The 15,598-nt window shown below is 36.7% G+C and overlaps 1 protein-coding gene across 14 annotated transcripts in view; it reads left to right on the top strand.

The window, feature by feature from the left end:
* Positions 1-15,598, top strand: part of NAALADL2 (N-acetylated alpha-linked acidic dipeptidase like 2) — a 433,689-nt gene that overhangs the window by 262,254 nt on the left and 155,837 nt on the right. The window lies entirely within an intron of this gene.

Raw genomic sequence — 15,598 nt, 5'->3', positions numbered from 1 at the left:
CTTGCTGTATTTTAACTGATTTATTTATTTCTTTTTTGAGTTTCAAACTACCAAAACTAGCCTTTTTCATTCTACCCCAACAAGTCAAGATTTACTAGCATTCAGATTCTTTGTTAATGCTAGCCACTTGGATTCACAATGTCTCTTACATGTTACAGTTACTTATTTTGCTGCATATTGTACAGTGCCCCAGTATGATACTGTATTTTCCCACGTGTCCTATAAACCATTTGGCAAATAAAGAAATCCTATGGGGGGAAAAAAAAAAGGCAGCTGTGATTAGGAGTAGTTGGATCTTTGTTAAAACTGTACATGTAATACTGTGGAAATCTTGTTTCTACATTATTGTATGTGGTGCTTGGCCTGCTGGCTGTAGGTTAAGCGTGCTGGGAGAAGAAGCAGAGCACAGTGTGTGCTTTCCTGACCTTCGGCTTATGGGGTCTTTCCAGTCCCTGTGGGCTGTGTCTAAACCCCAGTGCTTTTGGTCTCATGACAGATACATATATGCTGCTGCAAGCACTGAGATTGTGAAGTTGTAAGCAATAGAAAACACTACAGGAGGAGTAATACTGTTGGTTATGGATTTGTTAAAGAAATTACATCAGAACCAGATTATAGTTGTGCTTCGTGGAGCAGGTGCTATTACCTTCCTAGCTCTTTCTGCCATCCTTACCACCTCAGAGGGAAGAAAGCATGAGCTGGAGAACAGCACTAATTTCTGTGGCGTTTCTGCTGTGTACCCTGAGATGCACGGATAGACATTTATCCTCCCTGCCATGAATGACCAGGCACTCCTGTAAAATCACAGAGATTTACTGGCCTGTGGATGGGCTACCAGCAGGTCAGAATGAGCACCGTTTTCTTCTTTTCTTTCACGTTCTTTGGTTGCAATTATGTGGGGAGGGCTGCATGTGTATGTGTCTGCTCATTCTTCTGTAAGTCCAGCCCTGGCAGACAGCACAGAGGTTGAGCTCAATAGTCCACCGGCACATTAGATATAATAGACTGAACATATAAAACATTTAAACTCTGAATGTCAACGGCCTTCTATTGCTAATATTTTATAAACAGAATGCTGTTTTGCCTTTCAGAAAATACACTAGCCCAATAAATAATTAAACAATTCATTCCCAATCCACAGAAGCAATTATAAAACAACAATAACTCCAGATCTTATAATTAACAGAATTAGGATCTGCTTTGTCGGCCATAGAAAGCCCAATCGGGGACCACAACACAGGTTCAGAAAATAAGCACTTAATATTTTTTCTATAGGAATAATATTTGTCTCAATAAAAAATGCCATTTTCAACTGAGCAGCTTTAGCTCTTTGTCTAAATTATTTAGATGCAATCTAATTATGCTCGTGAAAGGTCAGTTATCATTGTTGGAACTTGGCTGTTGTGCGTTATTTCCACCCATAGATCTTGCACTGCATTTCAATGCTGACTGACAAAAATAATGAAATAGCAGTTGGGGCTCATAATGTAGGAATTTGATAGAGATGCAAAGTTTGCTGTAATAGCATTGTCTACAGTGTCTTTGAAATGGACTTCTTACCAATTTAATTCTGTTCCTGTATGTACTTGTCAAGTAAGTACTTGCAGGACTGAATTACCAAGTAGTGCAGCTGAAGGAGGGCAAGACTGTTGGTGCTGAGGACTGGGCACATCTCAGGAGCTTTTACTCTGGATCCGCTGCAGTCTGGTCCAAAGGAGTAAATGCTAATTGGTAGCTGAAGTAGATGAGCACCATTAGTGCTCATCTACTTTTCCAAAAGCATCCATTTTGCATGTTCAGAGAGTGTTAAGCAATATGAACCAACGTGTGGGGAGTGGTGATGATCAGAAAAAGTTCCTGATCTGAACTAAGATGGCAGGGCACCCAAACGTATTTGATGTCAGTTTAATAATGCTTACTGGAGTCTTGAGGAGAAAACAAACAAACAAACAAAACAGCAATCCCTCAAACCCATGTTTTGTGTTCTGCTCACGCAGGTGGCAAGTTTGCCCTTTATTTGTTATTTTGTTATTTCTTCTTTTTGAGGTTGTAAACTGACTTTTTTTTTTTTTTTTTTTTTTTTTTTAGGATATAGATTGTGTCTCTCTGGTTGTGAAATGGCCATAATCTTTTAAAAGTATGAGGAAAATATGTGAGAGGATAGAAATAGTCTTCTTTCATAAGGAATATTTGAAATAAAAGAGAAAGATTGCATTAAACAGCAAGTTCTCCTAGTCTAAGTGGGCCCATATCTCACCGCTGAATCTACTTTTTGTCTCTTTTCCCCCTAAATTTTGTTTCTGTATTTACCGAGTCTATTTTAGCAGATGCTTCCCTCTGCCTCTATTTTCCTTATCTCTGTAGTCCACGTGCTTGGTTTTACATCACATTAAAACAGAACACTACTTCATAGCTGAGCTGTCACTATATATATATATTATTATTTTTTTTTAATTTTTTTAACCGGTTTTCTTTCCAATTTCTGTATTTAACTTGCATCTTTCACATTTTAATGTTTTTTAATTTTTCATTATTATTACTTTATACAAATATCTTACTTGGGATTTGGGTCTTATTTTTATAGATGCTGCACCGAGGTGCCTAAAGAGGTTTTTATCTTTGAAACACAATTTCTTATCTTGTCTTTGTTTTTCAGTTTTGCATTTTCCTTTGCATGGGCATGCCTTTTGCTTCTCTCTCTTTTACTGCCTTCTAGACTGTTTTTCTGTGTTCTTCCTATTCTCACCTTTTGTGTTTTCATTTTATTTATTTATTTTTTAAGTCTCACCTATTCTTTCTCTCCCTACTGTGTCCATTGGAAAAAGGCTGAAAGAAATGGTAAACTGCTGCTGACAGAAAATTCACCATGAAAACTGAAGAACACTTCAGTGCTTTTATCATGTATGTGAAAAAAAAAAAGGCATGTGGTGGTAAAATAAATAAAATAAAAAACAGCTATCAAGGGGATATTTCATAGAAATATGCCCAAGTGATAGAAATTTGAATATTTTGGGATAAATACTGGCAGTATTTATCATGTTTATTTTAAAATGAATGCTAAAACTGGGAGAAAAGAATGATGGATGTGATAACCCTTCCTCAAGGGCTGGAGAAAGTTATAGTACGGAAAAGGCAGACTCATTTTCAAAGGTAACCAAAAGGTTTAGGAATTTATGACTCCCAGCATTTGTCTGGATGCTTTCCTGTAGCAACACAAGAAAAGGCAGCTGACTGAAGAGGGGGACATACAAGCAGTACTCGCATGATGTGCTACCTTGGTATGGCTGTGATGCTAGTAGTCTTTTGCTACCAGGCACAGCACTGAGTAACTGATGGACAATTTTTAAACTACCATGGCTACTCCTAAAGTGATTTTGTGGCTACAGACCGAGACACTTTTAAGAGCCAGATTATTGCTGAGTAAAGAGGGGAATGGATTTGGAACAAGAAAAGCTTTCTTAAGGAGAAAGCTGAAACTAGACAAATTTAAAATGGAAATGAAGCTCATCTTCTGGAACCAGCTTTTCCAGAGAAAAGGTGGAATACTTGTTTTCTCACACCTTCCAATTCAAAGTGACGGCCTTCTGGCATTCTGGCTATAAGGAAAATGTGCCACAGTCACAGAAATTATGTTCTGGTGGAAGTCAGGGTATTGGGGTCACTGGTGAACTTCAGGAACTAGTTACATCCAGTAGTAGGTCAGGGCACACTCGCTATGTCCTTGAATAAGAAGAATCCATAAATGTGGGGGAAGATAATGAAACTTATTACCAGTGGTTAAGCAAATCATTTTTGTGATGTAAAATACCTTCCTTGGAAAGAGCAGCTTGAGCTGCCTGCTGTGTTTGTAGACAGAAACATCCTCTTCCAATAGCATAAAATGTGTGGTGACAAAAAGACTGATTAAACCACCTCACTAGCACACAGCTGCTCTGCCCTAAAGCTTGTCTGAGTATATGTCATGACTGTGAACACATAAAAGAAGCCAGAGGAGGGTGTCTTTTTTCAGGAAGAACTGCACAGTAATTTCAATATTCACCCTCTGGAAATATCATGACTGGATTCATTTTTTGAAGAATGTGGTGAGTCTTGATCGTGATTTAATCTTTTGGTTTTGGGATTCGAGGAAGAGACATAATTTCTATCCTAAATTAACTTTTAATAGAGTAACAAAAGCCCTGAAGGCCAAACCACTTCATCTTTAGAGTGTTCACATATTAACATTTTTTTCACATCCATTAAATGAAGACGTTGTTCTAATGTGTAAATATCTGTATTTATTTTAATAATTTACAGTCTTCATAAATATTCATACAATTGATTTTTATCTGTCATAAAGTTTAGAAGCATGGATGCTTGCATCGTTATGCAGAAGTTATTGGTAGGCATTTACAAGGATTTAGGAAATGGAAAAGAATCTTAGAGTAAAAGCCATTTGCAAAAAGGTTTCTATTTAAAAATTGCATTTTAAATCAATTTACTTTGGAAAAAGTCACTGCACATTTCTACTGTCTACATTGTTTTATTTCTTTTTTCTTTTGAAGTTTGTATTTTTCTATCTGGCACGTTTTATGGCTAGCAGATATAACTGTAAAGATGACATTTGAAATTGCCATTTAACTGAGACTCCCTCCCTCCTTTCCTTCCTCCCCCCATTATATACATATGTGTATATGTGTATCCATATGAATGAATATACATGCATGTGTATATATTTATAAACTACGTAGTTTTTCAGGGATCCTAAACACCTGGTATATGTTTCATTATAAAGGATGCTGGTTTTTTATTTTGTAGGATGAATTTTTTTTCCAAGGCATATAAAGAGTTTATATACCTATTTCCCATGTGAGTGCTGTGGGATATATAATGATATTATATCCCTTCGTGAAGCCCTTCTTGGAAATTGGGGCCAGAGGTGTAGGTAGTATGAATAAAAGTTATAGAAGAGTATAAAACTGGATCTGGCGATTTGGATTTGAAGCATTTATATAGTCCATTCCTTAGGGGAGATGAGCTTGTATCTCATTCCGGATAATTCTTTATCTATTTTAAGGATTTCAAGTATAGAGATCTGATAATTTTCCTCAGTAATGTTTTCCAGGACTGTACCATGCAACAGTGCATGTGAAGCCTGTTAATTTTGCCCTTTGTGCTTGAAATGTGCCCAGCAGGGGTTTCCACTAGCCTTTGTATGCCCTGAGTTTATAGGAGATACCCTTCTTCAAGTCTCTTGCTTTTATTGGTGTTCTTTATCCCTCCTCCCCCCAAATACTATCAGGTTTAGATCACTTCTGTTCCTAACCTTCCCGTTCTCAGCTTCTTTCATCCATTAGAAACGCTGTAGTCCAAAGAAAGCTACCTTTCATTTTTTTCTTCACTTCCTATACCAAAAAACCTTCTGTTCCAAGGTCTTTGCAAAATTTACTGGAAAGCAGTCTGTATGAAAAAGCAGTTTATGTAATTGAGTTTTCACACTGCCATCAATCCTGCTCCTGATGATGCTTTTGGTCAGCTATTTACCTCTTCCTGATGTCATGACTCATGGAATGATAACGCACATGCTATTTTGTTCCATGATTACTGAGAAGTTTTGTTTGTTCTGAAGAAAGAGCATGGCTCTTCCTTCATCTGAAAGTGTATCAAATTTAAATGATTGATAGATATACTTCAGTTATATTCCTCCTGCTTTGACTGATAACAATACTTCCTTGTTTTTGAACAGAAGGGACAAGCTGTGACAGCTAATTAGAAAAACATGGAGGCGCCCTACCTTGATGCCATTAATCTGTTCTGGGTTTGGGTGACTGAAGAATTCACCCTCAGCCCATTGAGTTACACGTACCTGAGGTTAAAAAAAAAAGTGTCTCCACACAGATTTATCACTTAATGTTTCAACCTGAAGTCAATAATTTTAAAATATTATTTGCAAACTTATTCTTGAGCAGCTTAAAAAATACAAATATGAAATATTTGACAAAACTTTGCTCTTATCTCTTTAGTCACTGCAGCAAATAAAAGTAGAGAAAGAATTCCTTCTTTAGGCAGCCAAATTGGGGGAAAGTAATTGACTCTTGTAAGCAGAAAGATGAATATGTGAGGGGTGGGGTAGGAGAAGAGCAATCAATGTCCAGGAGGAAGCACAACTGTAGCACAGCTTGTCGATATTCTCTAGCAATTAACATTTTGGTTGCATCAGTAAAAGGACTTCGGGTTACTACTCATTTCATTTTCATTACAAAACCCTGGGTATGTTTGAGTGGAAGGAAAAGTGTTCTGTTAGCAGAGTAAACAAGGAGGCACACAAGTTAATAAGAAAAGGTAGATATTGATTATTCTGCAATTCTGATGCCACAGAATTTTTCCAGAAGGTTTTGAGTTGTCGCTGCTGTTTTGCATGCATACGTGTATTCCCAGATCTAGTTCCCATTCTCTCTTTTACTTCTGGAGTGATACAGAAGTTCCTGAGCTCCCAGGGCTGAATCAAACACTAAATTCTTAGCTATTTTAATGGCTCTGTAGTTCTGTTATTTTCAGTAATGCTGACCATGAGTTTTTCTCTTCTGCAAATGATTCTAAATATTCACATATTCAATTGGCTGTTTAATTGCAGAATTAAACAGCCAATTCATCTGTTGAAAAATTAGTCCACCTCCTATTATGAATCACTGCTTCCTGAGGGAGTGGGATGACCATTTTATAGCAGGTCTCATCCGATTAATACAATACGCTTAAATTGAGTGAGAGTGTAAGTGGCTGCCTCCATTAAGAAATGGAGGACGGCTGACTCTCATTAAAAGAATTTGATTCTGGGGTCTTCTGAAGCTCTTGTCGGATTTTAGAGGTGTGAATCCCAAGCATAATTTTCTATTTTATCAAGCCCTTAAAAAGTGAGTAGTAAATGCAATCATCCAATTTACTGAGTGCTGTGTCCTGATAAATGGTGCAAAGTCAAGTGAAATGGCTTTGCTGTGAGGCAATTGTTCTGAAGCAAAGCTGAGCAAAGAAATCCATTGCCTCAATTTGTACCTCACAGCCTTAGATCCACACAGCTGATCAGCCGCTTGTATGCAGGGCAATAGGAAAGATGTACACACCTTCTCTTTCCATTATAAAGTCTAAACCTTTCGCATCTGGTTTTCTGCAGATGCAGTATGCACTAGCCAGACTTCTGCAGTGGCCTTAGCACTTTTTCTGCTGCTCATATATAAGGAATTCTAGGTCATTGATGTTTTTTTCTGCCCAAGCCGCTAATTGAGCTGGCCCTTCACATTTGTTGAACTTGGGCTTCACAAAAGAGCCACTGACAGACAAATTATCTGTGCCTATTTTCATCTCAGGTGTTTCCAGGCCATACTGTTTGATTTCAACAACAGATGAAAAAGCGCAAAAGAAAGTGGGAGTGTATAAAAGCTCTGAGTAGAGATGAGGAGTGAATATACAGAGCCTCATTCTGCCTGGCCTAACTGCCTGGAGGTTCTCTGAAAGCACCAGATACTGACAGAGGTGGAGCAGTGCAAACCATGCCCTTCGTCATCCCAACCACCCACCCAAACAACTCTGCAAGGGATAATTACAGCCCAGCAGTGTACATGCTGGTTATTTCCTAAATTTATGGTGACCAGAGGACAAGGTTGTCTTTCTTCAGACAAGTTTTCTTTTTCTTTATAAGTACACCCCTCATTGTACATTTGCATTGTACAACATGTTCTGTAGTAATTACGGATTTATGGTTTTATTAAAAAGAGGTTATGCTGTTTAACGGACGGCCTTTTCAGGCTTTTTTAGCCTTTTTTTTTTTTTTCTTGTTTCAAAGTAATTATTTCTTCATAACCAATTTCTTCATTTACATATCTGAGAATTGATTTGAAAGGTATCAAAATCATTACTGTTGAAGAAACTATATAAAACTGTTATTTAACAGAGTACGGAATTAAATAGTTCTGTTTCTGGTGTCAACATTTTGTTTGATAAATCAGGACATTGCAGATTGCAGATTACTGCTACTTAACTACTCATGCCTTGTTGCTTTTTTGCCTTTTCTTTTGCCTTTTTTTTTTGCCTTTTTTTTTTTTTTTTTGTCTGTACTTTAAAATTCATCTAAGTTAACATAGTTAAGCAAAAATTGTTTCAGTAAGCCTGAGGGTTCTGTGAATAGAAATAGCTTTGAAGCTGGTCCTACAGTTTAGGAAATGTAGCCAGGTCCAGAATTTGGCTGGAATGGCACTTAGGTTCTGCATGGCTTTAGAAATTCATCTGTGAGAACTGGTTCACAAAATCAGCACTCGTGATTTATGTATGAAAATCTGAATTCTGCCCTTTCAAATACACCCGTAGTTTGCATTGTGATCCGAACTTTGAGTAAAAACGCGGTCTTGCTGAATGCTGATAGCCAACCTTTTCATTGGTGTCAGTGGGATTAGGTTTTTATACTTTATATTCTATAGCCTATAGAATTTTTTGATTATTTTCCCTAGGGTTATTTAATGCACTCCTTTCAGATCATCTGTAGCTGAATTTTGTGGAACATATCTGGGTAAAATACATAACTGCTTGTCTGCAGGGTTTTAGGAGGTCTTTTTTTTTTTCTTCTTTCAAGAGGTGGAAGGGTACTTTTGGCATTCTATCTTTTCATTTGTTCTTTCTTTCCCTTGATGGTACATTTCAATATGAAATTTTAATTCATATTGGATTAAAGGCAATTTATATTAAATTGCACTTTAATTTCATCTTTAGGTCTGAGTGGTTAATTCCCAGACAATAACATGCCCAACAAAGTTAAATTTATCTTCTCTGTTCCTCTAGATCCAGGTCTAAATAAATGGCAATTTGCTCAAGCTTACATGTCCTCCTGCTATGTTTTGATGTTTCTAAGTGGGTTTGGCTTTTGTGTTTTGTTTTGTTTCTTTTGTGCTGTTGTTTTTTGTTGTTGGTGGTAGATTTTTATTTTATTTATTTATTTTTTCCAGTATTGAAGCAATTCTAAGCAACCTGCTAAACACAGTCAATTCTCCGTATTTGAAATTGAAATTGTGATAATTCATGATGATATTGTATGAAAAAAAATAAAATAAAAATCCAGTGTTTTTTGATACAAACAGCCAACCATGAATGTTGCATGCAAAAGGATTCCTGGGCTTCCTGATGTTCACTGGGAGATGAATATAGAAGTTGCATCAGCACAGTCTCTGTAATGTTAAGTTAAAATTGGTGGGGGCTGCTTCCCCAAACTAGCTTAAGATTCCATACAATAACAAGTAACTTTTAATTGATAGTTGAAAATTTCACATTGCTTTTACACTTCAAATTGCTCTAAAAATCAGGTTCTTGATCGGGTTAAAAAAAATATATAAAATGTTGTTGCTGGTGATAGCCTTGTAATTGTAAATAACCCTGGTATGTGCGTTGGCTAAGGTTTGTCAGGGTTATGTCTAGATACAGGTAATAACTTAAGAGTAGGACAGAATATTTGCATTCTGCGAAGGTTGGAGGAGTGCCTGCACTGATGGTCCAACTTGTTATTTATGGTTTTCCCCTACAAATTGCTATGCAGCCATCATGAGAGCTCCTACCACGCAGCCTCAGAAGTGACCTTGGGGTGACCTAGCGAGACCACCCTTTCACTAGCAGGAAGCGTATTTTTCATTTCTAAGTCAATCTTGGTTTTCCTGAGAGTAGGAAGTGATTATGTTGCCTTTTATAGCTGTATTCAGTTATATGTGATGGTTTTATGATATAAACTGTCCACTGGGGAACTGACCTGACAACTCATTTCAGTCTGGCCTCCTACTGTGATCTCAGAGTAAAAAAAGATAGCACTTAATCCACTTAACCGCCCGACCATGTCCCATCCCTGTTTATCATATTATGGTGTGTAACAGAAAAAGGCAAGTCCAAATCTGCTGGTTCAGGTGATTCTTGGATTCCAAGTTTAAGAAACCTTTCTGACAGATTATAAATTAGCATACATCTGCCTACTGTAGATGTTTCTCTCTCTCAATAACCATGCACTCCTAGCAATGCAAGGTGTCATGGACACGTGTGGTATGCAGGATCTGCTGTTTACAGGTATCAGATGCAGGTTGTGCCCAGCAATGTAAGGTGGCTCCAGAATAAGAGACTTAAAACATGAAGCTTAAAAAGTGAGATAAAGGGAAGACATTCATTCTGCATTAGGAGAATTGTAAACTAGCCTCCTTTTTCATGTGAGAACTACATGGAACAGCAATCCAATTTAATCTTGTTTTAAAAGATCCGAGAAATCAAGTATTTTTTGCACAGTACTTCACTTGGCTGTAGGGGGAGCCTTAGCCTTTTGCCTTAGCCAAAGTGTTGGAAGGGTGGGTGATACAACATCTGATAACAAGAAATTTTCACTACAAAGTATTTAATTTTTATTTCATTCCTTCTCAGTGTGATGCAATTCATCACAAATTTGCTAATTATGAGAGACTGAGATCCTATTAATATGACAAAGTTTATTTCTCAGTAGAGGAATAAGCTTTATACTGTGAGGCTTCTAGCATTCTGCTTTTGCTTCAGAATAATATAGAAACATAGCCTTAACCTTAAGGACATGAATATTCCCTTTATGTGACGTGAGGAACATAGTTAAGTGTGTTGTTTAGTATGTTTTACAGGAACAATTCACCTTTAGCAAAAGAAACCATGTCTTCTGTTTTTATTCAGGTAAAGCTCTCTGATGATAATGAGGTCATGACCATAGCATAGTGCTGTTACTGGTGAAATATTGCTACCTGAGACTGTGCAGTGAAATGCACAGACAATCACTTCATAAAAAATGATCATCTGCTTAGTCTTCTGTCATGAAGTTTTTATTAAATTGAAAAAATTCTCCATCATTTATGATGAGAACAGGGAAAAAAAATGTTCCCTGTCAGTCTGGTATTCTTCTCCGACATGAACCATATGCATGGTTCAAGTACCCAGTCATCTTTTCCTTTGGTATGCCTTTACCAAAAATGTCAGCCTGTGGTGGTATGACTTCCTGAAGTGGAGAATGTTAATCTGCCCCATCTTGTTTAATTATCATTATGAGTATTTCATGGACTGGTGTATTCCACTTCTAAACTTCCACAACATCTTGTGGTGATGAGTTCCACTACATACTGATAAATGATTTCTTGATACAGAATTGCACACCCAGGAAAGCAGGTACTTACAGTTCTGGCAATGTTTTACCACTTATTACAAACCCAAAAGAGATGTAACAGCCTACTCACAGAGTATATCAGACATGTAAATGATAGAAGTCAGAGGGTACCAGGTATATGGTAAGCTCAAGTCTTTTCCCTTTAAGAATCTTAGAAGAATATGAACTTTTCCTCCTGGTCTCAAGACTAAGAAACAGTGTAATAAAACTCAGTGCTTCAGAAGTCTGTGATCCCTAAATAAATAACGCGCATGTAAGTGGATTTTTTAAGCTTTATTTTTCTGAAATTATGTTAGTTGATGTCTCATGGCCAAGTTGTGTTATATGATGAATGGCTTTGCCTCTGAAAAAGTTTATAACTACTAGGAAAAAGGATACCTTTAACGTTGCTATTAGCTATTATCATATTCTTTTACTACACTTCAAGAGGGGAAAAAATCATATTCAAAGGCAGATGTGTGCTTTATGCTTGAAGAAGAAACAACACTTCCTTGTAGATCTCCTGGTGTTGACTTAAGCCCTTGGAATGGTGCCTTCTTAACATTTTGGTCAATTTGATTTCAAATGATACACCTTCATTTTGGAAATCAAATCTTTTTTTTTTTTTTTTTCTGGACAAAGCTTATGTATCTGGGAATCCATGTACTTCAATTTCCTAGCTAAAACCATCTGGGATTTTTATGCAGATGAGTAATACATGATGTGTATTGCTTTATAGAATTTAGAGGAGAAAGGATGACATGAAGTCATAATGCAGTATTACAACTGTGATAATTTATAATAAATAAATCTAATAAGTAAAAGAGTTATATTCAGATAGTAAAATTCAAAGCCATATATTAAGTTGAACACAAGCTGCATATAGACATAGAAAGCATATGGCTATGGAAATTAATGACTGAATAAATAAGCAATATACCATAATTTTGGCAATATTAAAGAATATAAATAGAAGAAATGTCATTGGCAAAATATTTTTTAAGTTAAAAAATGTTCTTTATATTCTTTAATACGTACTTCATCTACAACTTCTGGAGACAAATAAAGCAGCAGTTATTCTCTTCTTAAAGAGGGATCTGTATATTGTTTAAGGTATGCACTTATTAACATAGAAACAGTACAGTTCAGATCCACCTCCTACACAGTAATGAATGCAACCTTCAAAAGTTCATATCTTCTTTTTGCATGTCTCAAAAGTGGGGCTGAGGGAGAGACTTTGGAAAGACCTCACAGAATTTTCTAGGTTGGAAGAGACCTCCATCTAGTAGATCCAGATTTGTAAATTTAGATCTGAGTGTAATTGAGCAAATGGCTTGAGAGGATTTCTCAGACTTTGTGTTATCACCTGATCCCTGAACTCAGATGTGTATTGCTGCTGCTTTTGAATCATGGATGTCACAGAATCATTAAGGTTGGAACAGCCCTCCAAGATATCTTGTCCAACCACCCCCCAACCACCATCACCCACTAAACCATGTCCCCAAGCACCAGGCCCAACCTTTCTTTGAACACCTCAGGGATGGTGACTCCACCACCTCCCTGGGCAACCCATCCCAGTGCCTAGCTGCTCTTTCTGAGAAGAAATGTCGCCTCATTTCCAACCTGAACCTCCCCTGGCGCAACTTGAGGCCATTCCCTCTAGTCCTATCGCTAGTTACCTGTGAGAAGAGGCCAAACCCAAGCTCCCCACACCCTCCTTTCAAGCAGTTGTAGAGAGCAATAAGGTCTCTTCCTGGGAGAGCACCATGTTAAGTATCCTCCTTGAAATTAGATGTTTCAAAATTTAAACATTTAAAAGAAACATACAATATTTAAATGTGTTCTTCATGGAATGTCACGTGAACATTGTTCATGTTGTCTACCGAAGCCTTGTTTGAAAGGGCAGTTTAATAGGTGCTGGCAAAAAAAAAAAAAAAAAAAGTTTGAAAATCATCATCTTTAAGACTTGCAACAGAACTATTCAGCTGTTCAGCATCTCCTGTTGGCATATAGGCCCTTGTTGGAAACATGGACATCATTATTTTGTTTCTCTGAGTAGAGTTTTTTACTCATACAGTTGGCCATTCTTTACGTTCTTGTCTATTTTAGGATTCACCTTTAGCATGTACTATCAAAAAGAATTATAACATATCAAGTATTTTCCATCTCCTGAGAGTGTAAGGTTCACAACACATGTTTATAAAGCCTGATTCTTCTGGTTTCCTGTCAGTGTCAGTTTACTGAAATTTAGCAAGTTAAATTGGTGTAAAGCTGATGCAGTTTTATGCAGACCTAAGCCAAATTATGTAACTGTTAAAATATTAATGTAACTATATCCTAAATATAATAGATGTAGTTGTACTTTCCATTAATTAGTGATGCAAAAGTAAGGTTGCTGTTTTTAACCCTGAATTGGCTTTCTTTTCACCTTTTTGAACAGTTGCAAGCAATGGTAAGTGCAAAGATTACTCCTCACTGCCAATCTGTCACCAGAGAAAAGGAATTAATGGGTGAGAACAGAAATTTCTATTTATGCTGTTTTCACTCCTTGCCTCATTTGCAAAGATGCTGCATGAGAAATTGCTTGTCTGAACTTGGAACCGTTCCCTGTTTTTCTATATATTCCTATGCTGTGCTAAACACCTGGGAATATGTCATCTTCATTTCTGTGTCAGACCATTCATTCATTGCATGGCCTTGCAGCATAACATTGTGTTGTGCTTAAGCTTTTGTTTGTCTGGGGGCTTGTTGTTGTTTTGTTGCTGGTTTTGGAAGGTAATGTATGCTTTAAAGGCTTTTACTGAAAGTTCTGTCTCAAGAGAAAACAGGGATGTAACAGCAATTGATTGATCATGGGTTTCACTGTTTCTTTTTCATTCTTCTTCTCAGTACAGTATTCCGTGTTTATGCTATTTAGAAGTCAGTTTGGTGGAGTTCTAGGAGCTGTAAGTGGTGCTAAATCTTTTCAGTGGGTCTATTACAGAGAACTGTATTTGCTTTTAACATGGAAGGTTCTGAAAGACATTTTTTTTCAGTCTTTCCTTACCTTCCCCAAGTAATTGTCAGAGAAAGACAAAAATGACCTAGTCAGTCTCTCATATGAATTTACTGTGGCTGCTGTCCGTGACCCAGCTGGGGAGAGGAATGACGGGGAGCAATAGCGCTGCTCATGTATCTTTCTTAACCACCCTTTGAATGACCTTGTTTTGGTATTGGGGTCTTCCTTTCCTAATCACCACATAAAAAGATATTTATGACAATAACTTGGGCAGATTTTTTTTTTTTTTTACCTTTTTATATTTTTCACTCCATTTTTTATGACAAGGCAAGGGCATCATTTTGGATTGATGTTCTGGAACTAATTGTATACTAGTCTTACTGCTTTTTTGTTGTTTTTGGAGGGTTTTGTTTTTAAACTGATGGTGAATGAATGACTTTGTAGTGCTTCGTGATTGCCAAAGTAATACAACTGCCTTCCTTGTTCTCATCAAGTACTTCAACCTTGGACCTCCTTCATGTAGCTCTTTCCACTATTTCATTTTGGTGAAATGGGCTATTTAGCTGGTCACAGGAGGAGCCCAAGCTCTGATTTACTGATGTGCTGAATGGAAAGTAGTGAGAAAGAAAGGACCTCGGAAGAAAAAACAAACAAAAACCCCTGCATGTGAAATGTGAAAATTTTCCATTTGCAAAAATGTCAGTCTCTGAGGGGAAAAAAAAATAATAAGGAAACTAGCCTAATTTTGGATTTGGGGACTTCCAAGGGAGTTTAGGATTGGAGGTTAGTACTGTGATATTTATAGGAAACTTTTATTGCTAACTTTTTAAATAACTTTTTATATTTATGATAAAATAATATACACTAGGACATGTTCTTTATGATCATGTCTTTTATCGTTCCTGGCTTGTGACTGTTTTTCTAATAAGGAAGATAAAATAAGTTCATTTCAATTATTGATTTACTTAAAGGGATGCTAACCGAGTAGTTAAACACTGCTCTCTTCTATGAATGAAAGTAAAATATTCACCAACCAATTAATAATCTGTAGCTTTCCAAGATTATATAGATATATGCGTGAGGCTTACATATAGCATACTTTGTATCATTATATGTTCCACTTGGAGACATAAAATTAAACTAAAATAAATTTAAAAATACCTAACAATTGTTTTATACAATGTCTAAGGAGACTGTTACATCATGCTCAAGGCATTTTAATGCATAAAACCCGATACAGTGTAGTGCCCCGGAACATACACTCCATGAGCAGAGAACATGTTTTGCACTTTTGAAGAAATAATGTAGCTTTTCATAGAATCTCCCAGGACAGTAATTGTGAGAATAATAAAATAATTGAAGACTTTTTTTTTTTTTTTTTGCACAGGTCTAATGAAGGCAGTTGTATTTTAACAATCTAGCAGATGCCCTGAGATGCAATTACTGAA

The sequence above is a fragment of the Aythya ferina genome, assembly GCF_964211825.1.
Source record: "Aythya ferina genome assembly, chromosome: 9".
NCBI lineage: Eukaryota > Metazoa > Chordata > Aves > Anseriformes > Anatidae > Aythya > Aythya ferina.
This window is presented reverse-complemented; position numbering and strand designations above follow the sequence as displayed.